At 34.9% G+C, this 20,257-nt stretch overlaps 1 non-coding gene across 1 annotated transcript; it reads right to left on the minus strand.

The window, feature by feature from the left end:
- Window positions 1–18,916: 18,916 nt before the first annotated feature.
- Window positions 18,917–19,018, minus strand: LOC126015338 (U6 spliceosomal RNA). Its single transcript, XR_007498212.1, has one exon. It is a non-coding gene; the product is annotated as a U6 spliceosomal RNA (small nuclear RNA).
- Window positions 19,019–20,257: the final 1,239 nt, after the last annotated feature.

Here is a 20,257-nt window from a genome sequence, read left to right on the forward strand (position 1 = left end):
AAAGATCTTTTTATAATATTTTATATCCATTTATAATCAAATAACATAGCCTTATCTTATTTGCATTTATCAATTTTAATCCACATTATAACCACAAATAATAAAGTTCTTATCAATTTTTCTATGTTATATATAAAATATATAAATACTTTGCTATTACTTTTTATCTCTATGCTGTTTGATTTTGAGAAATAGACTAAGTGGGAAAATATACATTGTTTTTCCAAAAATACTATAGTATTCTACTGTGTAAATAATTTACTTATTTACGTATCTCTTCTTGGATTTTTTTCCGACTCTGACTATTGTGAAGAGTGCTTAACCTGAATTCTTCTTCCATGGGAGGAAACTTGCCACAAAGAGCAGGGCAGTGCTGTTAGAATGGAAGAAAAGACCACATAATGACACTGGCATTTGGAAATTATTGTTCTGAATGTAAACTGGGTATTGAAAGAGGTAAATCCCCTTCAGTGACAATACTGCAAATAAGTGTGTAAAATGAAGGGAAAACAAGAAAGACAAGAGAGAGAAACAAAGAGAGACAGACTTTGAGGAGAGAAAGAGAGAAAAGAAAATGTCTGCCATATGATAGGCAGGAGTGAGGGCAAGAGAGAAATAGGGGACAATTGTTGGCAGGAAATATATACTGATGAAGGGTTTAGATGTAGGAAATTGTGTGAATAAAACTTAATAACAAATAACTTTGTAAGTGTGTATAATGGCGATTCCATTAAGCTTATTACAAAAATCATGGTGCTGATCAAGAACAATCCCTCTCCAAATTCAATGAATATTATTGTAGGTTCTCTCTTCAATAATATTCTACTCTTTGATAAAATCTTAATTCATTTTATATCTTTGGCAGTTTTAATTTATTTTTATCTTTTTAACTCTCTTATCTACATTTCAAACCCTAACTGCTCACGGTTATCAGTATCTCTTACTCTTTTACTCTGTGTTTTATTTTATACATAATCTAATCAACAATGCATATTGCTTGTCAAGGAAGTCCTTCCCTATCCTCTTGCAGAATTCATTTTTCCCTAATATGCATTTTATGCTTTCAATTTTTGTCTTCTGTCATGTCCACTTATTTGATAAAAATAACCTTGTTTAATTTTCATTCCTTGCACTAGAGAAAAGTTGGCCTTGTGGAGACAAAGTCTATGTTTAACATTCGTAGCTATCGATAGTTAAGAAAATCATTAATTGGCACACAGGGACTGTTGTATGAAAATAATGTTGCATAGTCAAGATGTACCATAAGGCTATTTCCTATGTCCATTATCTATAATTTCCTTAGATCACGTCTCTGCTACCTTCATGAACTCCTGAAAACTTGGGGATAACCCTGGCAGTGGTTCTCTACATTGCTGCACATAGCACTGAATCAACATTGAAACTGCCCTGGTTTACCCAATATACTTTTTAGAGAACCCAAATCACAAATAAAAAGAAACTGATGTTTATCTGGAATTCCTTTTTTTCTTTCTTTAATATTACTTTTTAATAAAATTATTTATTTAAGCACCATGGCTACATAATTTGTTCATACTTGAGTTTTCATTCATATAATGTTATACGCCTTCACCAGTGCACTTTCCATGCCACCAATTTCCATGGTAATCCTCTCCTTCACCCTCCACATTGCTTATCTTTGGGACAGGGATTTTTTACCTCTCTCTCTCTCTCTCTCCTCTCTCTCTCTCTCTTGCATTTTCTCTCTTTTCTCTCTCTCCCCCTTTCTCAGTCTCTCCCACAATCATTTTTTTTCCTTTTGTTGCACTATCATTAAATAAAGGGTACCAAACGACACATTATTACCTTTCAGCACCGAGCTCCTGTTCAGAGTGAATAAGTTACAACTATCATTGTCCTCGTGGATATTTTGTGCATTTAAAATAGTTTTTTTTTTTCAAATATTTGAGCATCACTTTTGTTATATTACCTTGGGATATACTGTATATTATCATATAAATTTATTCAAGATGAATACTATTTGTGATAGAAGAATAATATACCACTGGAGAATCAGAGTTTCAAATAATAGCATTTTCCAAAGGATTTTTAAACTTGGTTATTAAGGGTCAGTGCTTATCCAGAATCTTTGTTGAGCTAGCTCTTCCGGCAGTATTCAAAATAAACAATATATAGTATCAAAGGACTGAACCAGGGTTGACTGAATATAAGACAAATATCTAAAACCCTTTTTACATATAGCTGGCTCAATTTGAAAATCTGTAATGCAATATAATCACAATATAATTACAGTGCTGGTTGTGTCACAGAAGCCCAGAAACAAACAAACAACAAACAAACAAACAAACAAACAAAAAAAAGAAAACAAAAAATTACATTCTTCACAACTGTAGAAATATAGTTTCTTTCATACTAAGACTCATGCAAGCTATTAGTTTCTTAGATCATACAAGTTTCTCCCCAGGGTTTATATAAATACCTCATATGTTTAAAAAACTTCAAACAACAACAATAACAACACAAGCATAAGTCAGCAATAGAGATATAAAAACTATGATATCTTCAGCACCAAAACTCAACTCAAAATATATTCAAAACTATAAGACCTGCTATGTATGGATAACTAAAGAAAATTATATACACTCATATTTAGCTAAGATCATAAAGATTTAATAGTTTTTTGATAAATATTGTGTTTCTTCTATTACATTTTAGTGTTATTGAGTAAAGATCATTTATATTAGAGAGTAAAATGTACATCATACACATAAAGAATATATTGGATAATAAAATTAATTTTGGGGGGACTCACGGTTATCAATGAATATTATGTATCAAACTTGGAGCTTTACTGATACATATATATTTAACCACTAATGCCATATTTCTGAAAAAGTAAATATACTCTTTTATACATAAGAGGCATTAAAATGAATATGCCTATAGTCTTCATTTTAGTAAAATCTATTTCTAAAAAGAAAACTAAAACAGTAGTCAAGATCCAATACATCTACAGTTTAAATTATAAATTATCTTATCATTATTGGACAACATTTGTGTCAAATCTATTGTTTTGTATGAGTCAATCCTGTATAAGAACACACTTAACTTTTCCATAGAGAGAATTCTAATCGTGGGTCAGAGGACATAGTACAGAGGATAGGGAATTTCTTTTATGCATGATAGGTCCAGGTTGTATCCCTGGTAGTATATATTAACCCCTTAAACCTTAGCAGAGTTATTCTATGAGTATAAAACAGGGGTCTCAAACTCAATTTACCTGGGGCCACAGGAGGCATTTGTAATCACTCCAACTCAGAAACAGCATTCCCATCCTTCTCATGAAGGCTTTCACTTCTTCTCTCAACTCAAATATCTTTTCAGGACATGTCCCCTGCTGAGCCAACGTACCTCGGTGAAATAGAGCACAACTCCATATTCTCACTCCATTTCCTCTAAAAAGCATGGAACTCCTGTGCTTTTAAGCCCTGGATCTGATTTGGTTGATGCATTTCACAACAACAAACATCACATTGTCACACGGTAGGCATTTACTGCAAAGGGCCTGCTGATGGCTAATGCAGTGAAAAACAATGGGCCCTTCTCTACACCCTCCTCTTCAATTTTTTTTGAACAAGTGCCACCAGTCCATTTTTCCTCCCTGACGTCAATGGTGCTCCATCAGTTATTATTCCAACAACCTGTTCCATGGCCAAACCTGCATTCTCAATGGCATCAACAGATGCCAAAATATCTCATTAGCAGTGGTCTTGGCCAATGCATTGGAATTATTGTGAGCAAGTTTCCTCTGTCAATTCAAAATTGCAATCAAGACCCACGGACATAAATTGTGAGCTGCACAGTGTCTGTTATATCTGTGCCCTCGTCAAGACCATCTGAGTATGCATCAAAACATTTGGTTTCTCACACAGTTTGATGATGTCATTTGACATGTCAGAAATGCACTCTGCCACAGTGTTGCCAGAAAGGCTGATTTTGCTAAACTGATCTTTCTTTTCCAGACAGATAATACTTGCAGTCTGTAACATGTATTTTTTTTTAAATTTATATCTTTTTATTTATTTCACTTTCTCATTTTTATATTTTTCTTTTTTTTTTTTTATTTAAACACCTTGATTACATACATGATTGTTTTTGGGTTTCAGTCATGTAAAGAACACCAACCATCCCCCAGTGCAAACATTCCCATCACCAATGTCCAAGTCTCCCTCCTACCCACCCAACCCCCGCCTGTACTCTTAAACAGGCTCTCCATTTCCCTCATACATTCTCGTTATAGGAAAGTTCAAAATGTAGTTATTTCTCTAACTAAACTCATCACTCTTTGTGGTGAGCTTCCTATGTGAGCTGGAACATGTATATTTTTTTAAACAAGCTCTCCTTCTGTGAATGGTTTACCCTGCCTTAGCAATCATCTCACTAACCATGTAAACTAGCTTCGACTGATGCAACATTCTCTTTGGTTGCTTTCTTGAAGAAATCTTTGTTGCCTCATTAGACATGCTTTATGACTGGCAACCTGTTTGGCTCTCTCATTTTCCTTGATATTTTGCACATTCCTCAGCATGGTTAGTTGAATAATGGCATTTCAAGTTATATTCCTTGTGTACTGTAACTTTCTCTGAGCAAATAAGACATGTGGGGATGCCCCTGTGCTCAACAAAGAAATACTGCGTCTCCCCACTTTTCCTGAAATTGTCTGTGCTCGTCATCAATCTTTTTCTTCACTGCAGACTTTGATGAAGTCATGATGAAGGTATGACAAAATTTAATTCTGTAATAAACTTTTCTCACTTCTCTCCCTTAGGCCTCCGATAATGCAAGGGGACAGTAGCAGGAGCAGTGGAAAAGACGTCTGCGCTAGGCGCAAAGTATTCGCGATATTCACTTACCGAATATTCGCAATAAAAAATTGCATTAGTAAGAAAAATATCGCAAAAAATCGCATTAAACATTTGGCATACCCCTGAACAGAACTCGCTTGGGGGTATTGCGAATGTTTAAATGCGACTTTTTGAGAATTTTTTTCTTACTAATGCGATTTTATTGTGATTATTCGGGAAGCGAATAATCGCAAATACTGCGATATTTGAAGGTCGGCCGTGGGCCACCAAATGTTGTATGGAGGGCTGCAAGTTTGAGACCCTGATATAGAAGAACTAAGAGTAAATCCTGAGCACTGCCAGGTCCCATATGTGATTTCTGGGCCCCAAAACAAAAAGAAACAAAAATAAACAACAAAGAACTAGAAGAGAAGGACAGATTCCTTACCATGATACTTTCTTTCTGGTTCCCAAATTAACCTACTTAAAATTATTATTTTACGTAAGAGGTTGCTCAATGGATTGAGAACAAACTTTGAAGCATGTAGCTGACTTCTTATCTCTGTCTGACTTTGTGCTAGGGAATTTTCTGGCCAAGCTTAGGGAATAATGAGGTGTATTGTGTAGATGTGTGCAAAACAAATCCTTAAGCTCGGTGCTATCTCAAAGTTCCAATGGAGGCCTAGGTTTGATCACAGAAAATACATGATTTTTCTGGGTTTTAGACACAGAAAATAATCCTGAGCACTATTTGGTTTCCAACAATAAAAATAATAAAATAAATACAAGAAAGTGTTCTCAATATTCATGTTCATAACATAAATCCATGGCAGAATAAAAACAAATACATCCTTTATTGTTATTTTAATGGGGACACATTCAGTTGTGTTCAGGGTCATCTCCTAGCTCTGCACTTGAAAATCTCTCCTAGTAGCCTTGGTGATTGAAACCTAGTCAGGAGTATGGAATTCAAACCCTATTCATGCTCTGGCATCACAAATGTACTCTATGTTAATGTTAATGAGTGAGATATGTAGAATACCGGTCTCGAATGCATGCGGGGTGTGGGGAAGATGGTAAATGGAGGACATTGGTGGTGGGAATGTTGCATGGTGAAGGACGGTGTTCTTTTTTATGACTGAAACTCAACTACAATCATGTTTTAATCATGGTGATTAAATAGAGATATCAATAAACAAAACAAATTTACTCAAAAAATGGATTCAAACAAAAAACGGTAAAGTTGTCAACTATTGCATACAATTTACATATTGAATAATTATAAATAAGATTAGACTCAAGAACTAGCAAAGAACAATGTGTGTGATCTTGTGTAGACCTTGTAATCAGTCTATTCTAATAGGATTGCCAGTAACCAAAAAAGAATGTCAAATATATCTTTTAAAATTTGATGAAAATATTAAATAAAATGAATCTAAAGAAGTATGAATAAATTCATAGAAAAATACCATTATTCATTAATATATTTTAAGTATGAGCTCCATTAGAACCTCAAATAATGTTGAAAAATGTATTTTGCTAATATTCAAATAAAACATTAATTATAACATATCATGGTGAAATTATATATTCTTGAATTTCAAATTTATTACATCATGAAAAAAATATTTATTGTAATATATGCACACATATCTGACCAGATATTTCTACTTCAGTTATTTATTTGGAAAGCCACCTTGAATTATATGTAATTATCATACCCTCTTACCTTTAGTATAATTTTCTTGTTTTTAGGTCTCATTTTCTAATATTTTTTAGCCACAGTTATGCTAATTTTTCTTTCCTCCTCCAGACCATAGATTCATGTGGGAAAACACCCCCAAACAAATATCCCATGTTAGCTTAGACAATACAATTTTAGTTTTAAGAATATTATCATGCAACCAACATATGCGCAGGAACAAATATAGAATAGACAATGTACAGTAAATGTACTCCCAGGAAAGAATAATAACCAAAGTTCCATGTTAGGGACTAAAATGATAGCACAGCAGTAGGGAATTGCCTTACATGTAGCCAATTTAGGACGAACCTAGGTTTGATTCCCGGCATCACATATGATTCCCCTGGGCCTGCCAGAAGTTATTTCTGAGCACTGAATCAGGAGTAACCCCTGAGTGCAACAGGGTGTGGCCCCAAAACAAAAAAAATAATTTTAAAGTGTAACATATGCAAAATTAGGATAAAATATTGATGTCTTTCTTATTGGCTTTATGAAATATCTTTCCCTTTGTTCTTTATATAAACTTAAACTTGAATATTTATTAGTTATCATTAATGTCTCTGTTAACCGGTGACTTGCATATTGAGAGCCAAGTTGGAGGAGAAATACAGTATTCAATTTATTGGACAGCCTTTGACTCTTTGTGGCTGCCAAAATTTGGACAGTCCTTCTAGATTTTTCATTGGATCTTTGCTTTTTCTTTGCCTCGTTTTCTGCAGGATGGATGTCAAAGGTACCAATATGACTGCATTTATTTTGTTAATTTCATAGATATGAATACTAAAACATATTTGGTAATACAAAATTTTCAGTCATTGAATGTGCTCATTTTTATTTACTTTAACCATTATTAACTTATCAAGACATAAATTATACATTTTATGAACTTTGCAATCGAATGATAATTTAAAATATGCTACCACTATTTTGCACTGAAGTAATTAATTGTGTCTGATAAATGATTAAAATTTATGCACAGCTCCAGAGTTCCATTACACTTTAAGAAGAGAAAATGAAGTCTCTAGGACAACGGTGTTATTTATTAGCACACAGAGATGTGCTAGCTATCCTCTTGCTCTCAAACTGTCCGGATCATAGGTTTGTAATAATGCAAGGAAAATGATTTGAATGGGTCACGGGTCTAATGTGTTAAGCACATAAACAAAGACTGCCCAGGGAGACTGTTAATCCATGCTCATTAATTTTTGAATTCACATTCTGCAAGTTCATCCCAAAATTTACGAAGCACATCAGGGTTTGGCTTCAACGGCAATAGAGACATACGGAAACATATGGCTGAGGGGCAAAATGGAGTCTTTGGCTGTGCTCCTGGGGAGAACCAGGTGAAGAGAAACACATCAGAAGCTCTACCGTGGCCATGAAAGCCGTTGCCCGCCGAAGAAGAACAGTTGATGACGAGGAGACTTTAAAAGGCAAAGCGTAGTCATTTACAGTTTCTCACAGTGAGAATATAATCGCCCTATTTTAAGGATTTCTGCTACTTAGAGCATTTTAGATGCATGATGAGTTAATCCTGGAAAAACTCATTTTTCCACTTATCTATTATATGGCTGTATATGTGTGTACTGTGTGATGCTTATATAAATCACTGCATCATGCATCTGTAGATTATAAATGATATGAATACAATTAATTTTGTATATAGAATATAACATATATAGTTTGAAAATGTATGTATTTTAAATTCTTTCACAATATGTGGTGATATGCTCAACATAATGTTTTTATTAAGAGTTATGCCAGTAAAATTATTTTAAAATAAATAGGTAGAATAATTTGAACAAAACTTTAAAAATTTGGTGTGATTCTTAGTGATATATACTAGTCTCATTACCTTGATTTGATATATTTATCTATGATATTTTTTGGGGATATACAAATTCTCACATATATGAAGATGCATCAAAATACACAACAAAATAAAAATACTAAATCTTAAAACTATAGAACTATAAACATTTTGCAAAATTTTAGAATTATTCATTTTTCTTAATGTCAATTTATCTTTAATCATATTAAAGTTAAAAATAAACAAGGTTTCTTTATTTTATGTTTTAAAATAGAGTAGAAATGTTTGCAATTTATTTTTATTCAAATATTAAAACAACAGATATTTATGATCCTATTCACTAAATCATACCTTCACTATGGTACTAAACATCCAAATCTTCAAGTTCCCTAACAAATAACTTTCTTCAGTATACTTGAATGTTTCCCATTTTATAATACTTTGACCTAATTATTTTTATAATCAATACTTTTTAATAATCATTACTTAATGTAACATGTATTGAAAATGTTATTTTTATGTCACAAGTCTCCATAGGAAAGCCTTCCCTGAAGAGTCAACCTAGGTAGCTAAACCTGACTCCATCTTTGTTTTAGAGTATTATTTTTTTTTTTGCTTTGTTAGGGGGCCACACCCATTTTATGCTCAGAGGTTACCCCTGAGTATGCACTCAGAAATTGTTCCCTGGTTTAGGGGCCCATATGGGATGTCGAGGGAATCGAATCCAGGTCCGTCTTAGGTCAGAGCATGCAAGGCAAACGCCCCTACATCTTGTGCCACCACTCCGGCCCCAACTATAGAGTGTTTTTAAACTCTTATTAGCTTTTACCATATCTGCGTTCTTACAATGTAAAACATAAAACAAACAGGCTTTACTCTGTTCTATTCATGAGTGTACTTTCACACAAATCCACTGGATTTTATTCACAGGCTTTCATGCCTCTCCAAGTACCTTGGGATTACTGTTACTCGTTTACAAAATATTTCTGCTGAGAGAATATCAAATGTATGATTTGAGAATGTATGAATAAGAAAATTCAATAATTTGGAACCCTTGTGGCTTTCTTTTCCCCAGGAGGTAAGTTTTTAAATAAAGCCATTTTGCTCAGGGAGCCTTTTCTGGGAGTGACATTTGCAATCCAGCTGTAATGAAAGAAGATGGGATACTGATTCCAGGACAAGTTGTTTCTGATCAGATCTTTCCATAAAACAAGAACATACCCAACATGGAAATTGATGATCATGCTGAGTAAATGGAAGAAAAGTGCCTATTATAGCATATTGCTCTTCCGTTAAAGCTCTACCAGTGTCATGGGGCGAAGTGTGATAGCACAGCGGTAACTCATTTGCCTTGCACTTGGCAGATCCAGGACAAACCTGGGTTCAATCCCTGGAGTCCCATCTGGTCCTCCTGAGCCAGAATGGACTTCTGAGCGCAGAGCCAGGAGTAAGCGATGGGACATCGCTGGTTGACCCACTTCACCGGGTGCCCTCCCCCACAAAAAAACATCTACCAGTATCTGTCTCTTCCCATTCAGTTGAAATCGCAAACCATCTCATCCCTAAATAGACCAGAATATTAAGGGTCCTGAATCATCTTCTCTCACAAACTCCCTCAACCACTCTGTATTTTTATTTCTTTTGAATGCCTGAGAATAAAACAAAAGTAGTATAGTAGCCTAAAACAGATTCTTTGCACGAGAGAGGTCACATTCAATTCCATAACTACGGCCTTCTGAATATCACCAAAATTTATCCCCAATGTCATTGATTGTGGCATTAAAACAACTCAGAAAAAGTCATGTATGGTTAATGCAATCATGTGTTTTTTGTTAAAGAGTCTCAGATTCATCCTATAATATGGATCATCGCCTCCTCACTCTGCCATCAGTTTCAGTATCTCTCCCTTTCTGTCAGATAATTTTTTCATCCCCTATTGCCATGCTGTTACTTCGACACACTTAAATTTGCTATATTATTCTCTCCATGTCATCTATTTAATCACATCACTATATTATGAAGAATTATTTTATATTGGTGTAGGTTTCACTTTTTTATCTGGAATTTACAACCAGGGTTCATATTCATACATGCAATGTATTCTCTTTTATTTTCTTTTTAGAAATATCTTTCTTTAAGCACTACGATTGCAAGCATGCTTGTAGTTGGGTTTGACTTATCAATACAATAAAGACACCCCGTTCACCAGTGACTCTCCCACCACCAATGCCCTAAGTCTTCATGACACTGTTGAGTAGAGCAGTGGTTTCTTTTATCTCCCACTGCAATAAAGTATATAACAATGATATTCTACAGGACTGGCTATTTATTAGGTAACAGTGAACTAAAGTCATATGGAATTTATTTTGCTATGTTTTAGGGAAATTTCAATGCCACCTCTCCCACCATATCTATAGGGATAAAACTTGCTCTTAAAGTCATTTGATGATCATATAGTAAATATTTTCGATTGCTATTATAAAAAACGTCAAGTTTTTGTTTTTCAGTTCTAATTGAAATAATGATTATATTTTTCTTCATAAATTAGACAACTATTTAATTTGATCTTTTTGAACTTCGAAACGACATATTTTATTAGAATTAACATTTGATTTATTTTGAATCTTTGGTCACACCAACTTGTGCTCAGGCTTACTCTTTCTTTTAATATTTTTTATTTAAACACCTTGGTTACAAACATTATTGTGATTGGGTTTCAGTCATATAACTTGACACCCCCCCATCACCAGTTGCAACATTCCCATCACCAATGTTTCAGGCTTACTCTTGATCTGTGCTCAGGGCTCACATTGGCTGCTCTGAGAAACATTTGGGCTGACAGGATGACTATGTACAAGGCAAGTATTCTACCTTCTGTAATACTATCTACTTATTTTAATAATTAACTATTTATTTGTTTGTTTACTTATATTTGAGTTATAACCAATGATGTTCAGGGGTTACTCTTGGTGGACTATAGGTTAAATTGGGGTTTGTTTTGTACAAATCAAGCAACTAAGCTCTGTACAAATCTTACAATTTGATAAAACTTAATTTAATTAAACACTTATTTTAATATATTTTAGACATATTTTAATTAAATAACAAGCATTATCAAATAATTTAATTCTAACTTACTGCTGCTTTTGCAGCTTACTTTTTAATTTGGTTTACTGTCTGCCAAATTGTTTCTCTAGAAACTTTATTATTGCTACTGTTTGGCTTAATTATATTTCATTTATAAATGAAAATTTATTGTACCAACCCTCATAAAATGTTGCCTTTAAACTTACTGTTCTACAGTTTCACTTTTGTGTAGCCAAGTGATGAGTTACATTTTTAATTATGTTTATTGTTGAATACTTTTAATTTTTCACACATCATATATTCATATACAATTTCTCTGTTGTTCTCTCAGTTGCCACTGATAGAATTCTTCACATAATACAATTTCAACTTTCTGTCTATAATCCTTTAAACTTTTCCATGTTGTTTTTGCCCTTCACTTGTTGAGGTGCATACTAGATGTTTAATTTGCTATAATATCATAATAAGTCCCAACTCTTTATTATCATTGAAATTATTGTTTCTGAAGACTGCATTAATTTCTTGCTACCAATGCAACAAACCACTACATATTCTAGTAACATAATTGACAAGCTTCTTATTTTAAATTTCTGGAGGCCAGAAGTCCAAAAGCAATTTAATTGTACTTACATCAGTCAAGCAAGACTATTTCCTTTTAGAATCTTGGGAACAATCCATTTCCTCTTTTCCTGACATTTTAATCTATTTGCATCCCTTTTATCAATAGGAAATCCAACATCTGTATAAGATCGACCTACTCTTTTTAATGTACTCTTTCTAGTTTTCTCTTGCCTTGAATTGATTGCACCATTACACTGGAAGCTCAATGAATAATTTAATTAATCTTCCTGTGTCAGGATCCTTAATCATACCTTCAATGTTTCTTTCCATGATAGAGAAAAATCTCACAGGATCTTGTTTACAGGATCACAGAGATTAGTTCAAAGAATGATAGCTTACTTGTTAACATGAACTGCACATGGGATGCATACGTTCAAATCCTGCCATCTAATGATACCAAAGCACTTCCAGGAATTACCTCTCAGTGATGAGTGAGGAATAGCCAGAAATAAATGAAAAAAGTAATCCCTTAGGGACTGTAGCAGTGGGCATCTGCCTTGCATGCTTTAACCTAGATGGACCTTGGGTCAGTCCCCAGCATCCCATATTGTTCCCCAAGTCAGGGGTGATTTCTGAGCACATAGCCAGGAGTTACCCCTGAGCGTCACTGGGTGTGGCCAAAAAGCAAAAGCAAAAGCAAAAAAAAAAAGGTAATCCTTTTAAAGAAATCAATCTTGTCTTCCTGTAAGACTAAATATTAGCAAATATTCTTCCACTTTTTTTTAAGCCTGTGGGGAAAAAAATCGAGGAGCTAATAGCCACAAACGTATCGGGAGTTTTTGTTTTGTTTCATTGATTTGAGGGGACATACTTAGCAGTTCTCAGGGTCTCTGTGCTGACGGTTATACCTAGGGGTGCTCAAGAGAACATAGACAAGATCTAGGTTGGCTATGTGCAAAATAAGTGGCTCAATACCTGTGCTATCCTGGAGTTCTTGTGCTTTCTTTTTTTTTCTTTTGTTCAGGCTTATTCCTGATTCTGCACTCAAAGGTCACTCTCGGAGGGCTGGTGGTCCATATGGGATACTGGAGATCAAATTCATTTGGTTGTTTGCAAAGCAATTGCTTTTCTGTCTGTATGTTTGCTCTTGCCCTCTTCGAGGTTTATTTTTTATATATAAAATTTATTTTTATTTGAAAATTGTGTTCAACTAAAATCAACATTATGAAAGTAATGTATTCATTGTTCTCAGTGTGGTTAATCTTTTTTAATTAAGACAAAGTTCAAGGGTAAATTGGGGAGGTAATTTCTTTAAAGGAAAAATATTCCTAGAAATGTTGCACACTTGTCATGTGTTGGGTTACTGATCCTACCCTAATAAATAATTGTACTCCGCAGGGTGTGATCTGGTGATAGTATATTGGATTATTCCTCCTTGGTATTCTTCTCCCACCCTGGGTGGGACGAGATTCTTTTCAATAAAAGCAGGGGACTGAGGAAGGGAAGAGGCTCATTCTTCGGTCTTCTTCCACTGAGCTGTGCTCCATATTAGGAGCAGAAAGCTTGGGTGGTTTGAATCCTTGCTAGAGCACTGGATTTCCTGAACCCATTTCTTGTACCTCTTCACTGTGTGAATTATTTCCTGCAGATCTCTACAACTGGAACTGTTCCTCCTGACCTAATGGGACAGGGGAAGGGGAATTGCCTTTCCTGTCTAGAGGTTCAGTGGGAATCAAATCTTAACCAATCTCCTAGAGAACGTGACACTTCAGTCATGTGCTTTATTATATATATATATATATATATATATATATATATATATATGTATATATGTATATATATGTATATATGTATAATATATATAATTCAGACATTGCTTCAGGACTCCTTTGAAGTATTTATTTACTTTTACTCTCTAGATTCAATTGTGTGATTTATTTAGGTAACTTTGATATTAGCAGAAAGATTGTTAGTACATACATACTTCTGTTAATAGTATTTTATACCCTTAGAATATTCTCTTTTGGAGTCAGTTACTGCTGAATAAAAAGAAAGTTGCCATAATCAAACTACTATTAGCAAAAGACTATTATGAATATATAATGATCATAAATGCACTCTTGGATGTTTCATCCTACCCAGAAGGCCTAAAGATTTATGATATTTTGTGATGTTGACCTCACAGAATAGAGCTGAGCCTCTACTGAGCTGACCTTAATACCCCTAGAACCGCAGAAAACAAAGAATTACTACTGTTTTATGACACTGTATTTTGAAATGATACGGAATCTAGCAGCAAAAACTGAAAAAATTACTTGGCAGTATTAAATTAAATAAATGCTTGTTTTCATTCAGTGCATGGTGATGTAAGACAAGATGAATTATTAGAACAGGACAGATTTTATGAGAATATTCATATTTATTACAAAATGACTACAGAAGATCTTATTATTTACTAACTTCATTTCTCAACATTTATATGTCATTAGGACTTGCTTACAAGTTCACAAGCAACAGACTGCTAGTGCTCACATTTTACATGTTAAGGAGATATTTTTTCCCTCATAGAGAAATTTTAAGGAGACAATTTTGCCTTCTTGATTTCTCTTCGAATTGGGATGTACAGGTGAAGATGTTCTGTAACATAGAGAAAGCTTGCATTTACATTACAAAAAACAAAACTGGGGGGAGAGATTGAGAGAGAGAGAGAGAGAGAGAGAGAGAGAGAGAGAGAGAGAACTATAGGAAGAATACTTGCCTGACGCTAGACCAACCTGGTTTGATTCCAAGGACTACATATGGTACCATGAACCAATACATAAGTGGTGCCTGGGCACAAGAGCCAGGAATTCACTAAATGTGTGGTACCAAAAATTAAAGAATGGTAAAAATAATGGTAAAATTAGAATAGTAAACACATGTATTCTAAGTATCAGTATCTATAAAATTAAAATGAAAATTTTATACTCTTTTATTTAATATATTCAATTTCTAAGCATAGATGTTTTAAAAAATTAAACCATTGTGATTTATAAGGTTAATCATAAAGGACTTTTAATACCCTATCAGGGGTCTCAAACTCAATTTACCTGGGGGCTGCAGGAGGGCAAAGTCGGGGTGATCCTTGAGTGCAAAGTCAGTAGTAAATCTTGAACATTGGGGGGTGTGACCCAAACAACTAAAACAAAAACAAACAAAACAAAAGATTTGTCTAGGGCAGGGCCACAAAATGTTGTACAGAGGGGCACAAATGGCCCGCGGGCCGCAACTTTGAGACCCCTGCAACTGCATTCAACACTCTCTGTGACAATGATAGTTAGAACGGCTCACTCTAGACAAGAACTGTTTGCTGAAATGGGGACAGAGTGATATGCATGGTACCTCTTCATTTGCAATAGTACATAACACAGTGTCAAAGAGAAGAAAGTCTGTGTATAGGAGAGAAAGAAAAAGAGAGACAAAGACAGAAAGACAGAGAATGAGGGAGAGGGGTGGGAAGGAAGCAACATTGGTAGTAGAAATGCACACTTGTGAAGGATGGTGTTTATTCCATGACTGAAACACAACCATGAGCAATTTTGTAGCCATGGTGCTTAACTAAATTAATTATACATATAAAATAATAATAAAATAAATAAAATTCAGGTATTTAATAGGAAGGTATCACTTGCACATGGTATTTATAATAACTGGATTAGGAATACATTAGTTTAAAGGGAGGAAGTTTAGACACATTAGCCTCAGAAAAGAGGAATGAGAAGAAAAGAAATAGAGGCAAGGGGGAAAAGAGTCTAAAGTGCAGGAGTCAAGGGAGTGCAGGTAAATTGGCAGTGTTAAAAATGCTTGAGCTAACATAAATATCTAAAACATAGAATAAGCAACACCGAAAGCACGACAAAAATGAACTTATAATGTTGCCTGTCTTGATGAAAAACTGGAGTGAGGGGTGGTTGAGGAGGAGAGGGGATATTGTATCTCGGTTGACACTGGTGGTGGGTGATTGCATATACAAGATGACACTGGACCATGAAATGTATTAAAACTCAACTGTAATTACTTGGTAAACAACAGTGCTTTAATGAAGCAATTTAAAAGGTTACTTATGCTTGAGTTCTAGAGATAGGCTGTTCCATGACCAATTCCCACCACCAGTAGTAAGATCCCTTCATCCAATGGTCCCCCAGATTCTATCCCACACCATCACCACCCACCCATAGTCTGTCATCAAAATAGGCCACTTTTAAGTTTGGTTATTAAAGTTTGTGTTTCATGCTTTCAATGTCGTTGACTCTGTTGAATATTTAGTTCTGTCCTTCTTTCCTTCCTTCCTTCCTTCCTTCCTTCCTTCCTTCCTTCCTTCCTTCCTTCTTTCCTTCCTTCCTTTCTTCCTTCCTTCCTTCCTTCCTTCCTTCCTTCCTTCCTTCTTTCCCTCCTTCCCTCCTACCCTCTTTTCCTCCCTCCTTCCTTCCTTCCTTCTTTCTATCCTTCCTTCTTTCTTTCCTTTCCTTCCTTTCTTTCCTTTCCTTCCTTTCATTCCTTTCCTTCCTTCCTTCCTTCCTTTCTTCCCTTCCTCCCTCCCTTCCTCCTTCCTTCCTTCCTTCCTTCCTTCCTTCCTCCTTCCTTTCCTTCTCCCTCCTTCCCTCCCTCCTCTCCTCCTCCTTCCCTTCCTTCCTTCCTTCCCTTCCTTCCTTCCTTCCTTCCTTCCTTCCTTCCTTCCTTCCTTCCTCCCTTCCTTCATTTCTCCTCCCTTCCCTCCCTCCCTCCCTCCCTCCCTCCCTCCTCCCTCCCTCCTTCCTTCCTTCCTTCCTTCCTTCCTTCCCTTCCTTCCATCTCCTTCCTTCCTTCCTTCCTCTCCTTCCTTCCTTCCTTCCTTCCTTCCTTCCTTCCCTCCCTCCCTCACCTCCCTCTCTTTCTGTTTTTGGGCCACACTCCTTAACAGTCATGGGTTACTCCTGGCCTATATACTCAGAAATCGCTCCTGGATTGGGGACCATATGGGACTCCGGGAGATGGAACCACTGCTGTCCTAGTCACTGCTTGCAAGACAGAACGCCTTACCCTAGCCGCCACCGCTCCAGCCCCAAGTTCTGTTCTTTCTTAGCATCAATGAACCTGAGACAGCTTAGCCTCTGTCTCAATCATTTCACAAGTGGCTTTCTACTCCCCTCTCAATGTCATTTTTTTCTCACTATATTCTGGGGCCTACAATGTTCTCAACTACCCCATTTAAGTCACTGCAGTTCTTATGCAATTATTGTAAACATGAAATAAAACTGATATAATCCTTTATTTATTCCTTCTTCTGCCTTACTTCATTTAACATATCTTCCAGTTCCAACCCATGTAGCTGCAAATTGCATAATTGTATCATTCCTTATAGTTATGCAGTATTCCGTTGTATAAATGGACCACAACTTCATGAAACACTCATCTGTTAATGGAAATCTACTTTGATTCCAACCCTTAGCTATTGCACTAAATGCTGCATTAAATATCAGTGTGCATATTTCTTTTTTGGGGAATGTTTTTCTGTCCTGGGGTTAGATACCCTTAGTGACATTTCTGGGTCATATGCAGATTGATTCTGAGTTTACAGAGAACCTTCCCATATTGTTCCCCTATATGGGTGCATCAGATAGCATTCCCACCAACAGTGGCAGAGAGTTCCTATTTTATTATGTCCCCTGCCAACACAAATTATTCCCAATTCTTCTGTTATTGTTGTAAAATGATACCTTATTGTAGCCATGATTTAGATTTCCCAAATAGATAAGTGATGATGAATATTCTTATATGCCTGTTAGCCAACTGTTTTCTTTCTCAGAAGATGATTTTTATTTATATCTTCTCCCATCTTATAGGAGTGTTAGTTTTTGTGGGGTTAACTTTTGTGAGTACTTTGTATATTGTATATATAAACAGTTTATCTGATGTGTTGAGCCAGAATATTTTCTTTTTCTCTGTCAGCTGGCTCTTAGTTTTAGCTGGTTTCTTTGCCATACAGAAACTTTTTAGTTTGATGTAGTCCCATTTATTCATTTTTGATACTCTAGTCCTAGTCATTGGAATAATTTTGATGATGTCTTATTTGAGTTTTATGCTGGAATGTTTTGCCTAGTATTCCTCAATGTACTTATAGATTCAGGTATGATATCAAGGTCTTTGATCTACTTTGAATTGACATTTTTGTCAGATGTGAACATATGAATCCAGCTTTATTTTTTCTTACAAGTGGTAAACTAGTTTTTCCAATGCCATTTTGCTGAAGATGCTATATATATTCTATTTCATATTCTGAACTAATTGTCAAAAATTAATTGAACCATATATGTCGGGACTTGTTACAGATATTCAGTTCTAACCTCATTTGTCTAAAAGTCCATTTTTGTACCCTTTATGCTTTCTTGTAGCCAAGCTTCAATATAGGTAAATGTGGCATTGCCAAAATTTTTTTTTCATATGCTTTGGCTATTCAAGGTCACCTATGATTCCACATAAATTTAATAATTGAGTCCTGGAAGAATTGTCCTTAAAGAATGTTTCTTCCGTTTGAATAGAGATTTCATTAAATTTATTTAAGTCTTTTGTTATAATAATCATTTTGATAAATTGATTCTTGCCAACTAGAAGCATGGGCATGTTTTTACATTTCATTAGATCTTCAATTTTTTAAGTGCTTTGATATTTTCATTGTAAATGTTTCACATTGTTAAGTTGATTCTAGATACTTATTATTTTTGACACTTTTAAATTGGGATAAAAAATATTAACAGATGAGTGGTCATGATGATGTGGTCCATTTTGGAATTACTATATAACTGTAAGGAATGATATAACCATTCAATTTACAAGGATGAGAGTAAGAATATATTATGTTAAATAAAGTAAGCCAGAAGAAGAAAATATTTTTTTGCATATCATGCTTGTGCAGGGGCTATGCTAATCTTCTCTGTAATGTTCCAATTTTAGTATACATGCTGCCGAAGTGAGCATAAGAAGAAAATATTTTAACTGAGGTCATTATTTTTATAAAGTAATCGCAATAGATTATTTTGTATTGAGTAATAACCATTTATTCTGCCATATTGGATTATTGTTTCTAGGAGCTTTTCTGTCCTCTTTAGGGTTTCAATATACATCATCATGGCATCTGCACTATAAAGAAAATTTTACTCTCACTATTTTAATCTTGGAGACCATTGATTTCCTTTACTTTCCTGATTTCTATGCTAGGACCTCCAAATACTATTTTTACATAAAATAGGAGACAATGGAATCCTTGACTTTGTACCTGACCTCAGTAAAATTACTTCAGTTTTACACCATATTTTACACCAAGTATTTCTTCTCCTTTACTGCTTTATTCTTTTCTTTTTCTGTTTGCCATTTTGATTCCTATAAGACTTGATGTTGTTCTGTTTGAGTCTATTTTGTTTGGTGATCAATTGGCCTCTTGTATTTGTACAGGGGTCTCTTTCTGGAGAATAAGGATGTTCTTTGCTATTATATGCCTCACTACTTGTTCATAACCTTTTCTGGTTTTCTTAACTTCTGCTATTTTTTTTATTAGTTTTGGGGCTACACCTGATGACACTCAGAGGTTACTCCTGATTATGCACTCAGAAATTGCTCCTAGGCTTGGGGGACCATATGGGAAGCTGGGGAATCAAATCGCAGTCCATCCTAGGCTAGTGCAGGCAAGACAATCCTTTTTACGGCCCCAAGTTATTATTATTATATTTGTTGTTTTTGTTGTTATGAACTTGAGTAACTTGCACTTTCTTCCATTCTTTTGTAATTCTTTTCTTTTTGACTTCTTTATCATTGCTGACTTGTAATTTAGCTTGTAGTTCATCTTCATGGTTCTGCCTCTGTGTGCTACTCCCTGGTTGCTCTGGTGTTCTTTTTTCCCTTTAAAGTTTTTCTTTGAGTTAGTTTAACTGCTCATCTATTTTATTATTTAATTTTGTTGAATAGTGCTTCATTGATATGTGTTGCTAAAGCATTAAGTGTTGATGTTAGGTCATTATCAAACAGCCTCATGTATTTGATGGCCTTGGGGATTTTCCTAGATTTCTCTCCTTGTCAAATCCACAAATGTAACCCACAACGAAAACTTCTGAAGTTTCTCCATTGTTTTTACATTTTGTAGATTGGAATGGTAGAGATTCAGGTTTTCTGTTATTTAAGAAATTGATTTATTAAATTTATTATACTAAAAGGTGGCTACTA

This window comes from Suncus etruscus, chromosome 7 (genome assembly GCF_024139225.1).
Source record: "Suncus etruscus isolate mSunEtr1 chromosome 7, mSunEtr1.pri.cur, whole genome shotgun sequence".
NCBI lineage: Eukaryota > Metazoa > Chordata > Mammalia > Eulipotyphla > Soricidae > Suncus > Suncus etruscus.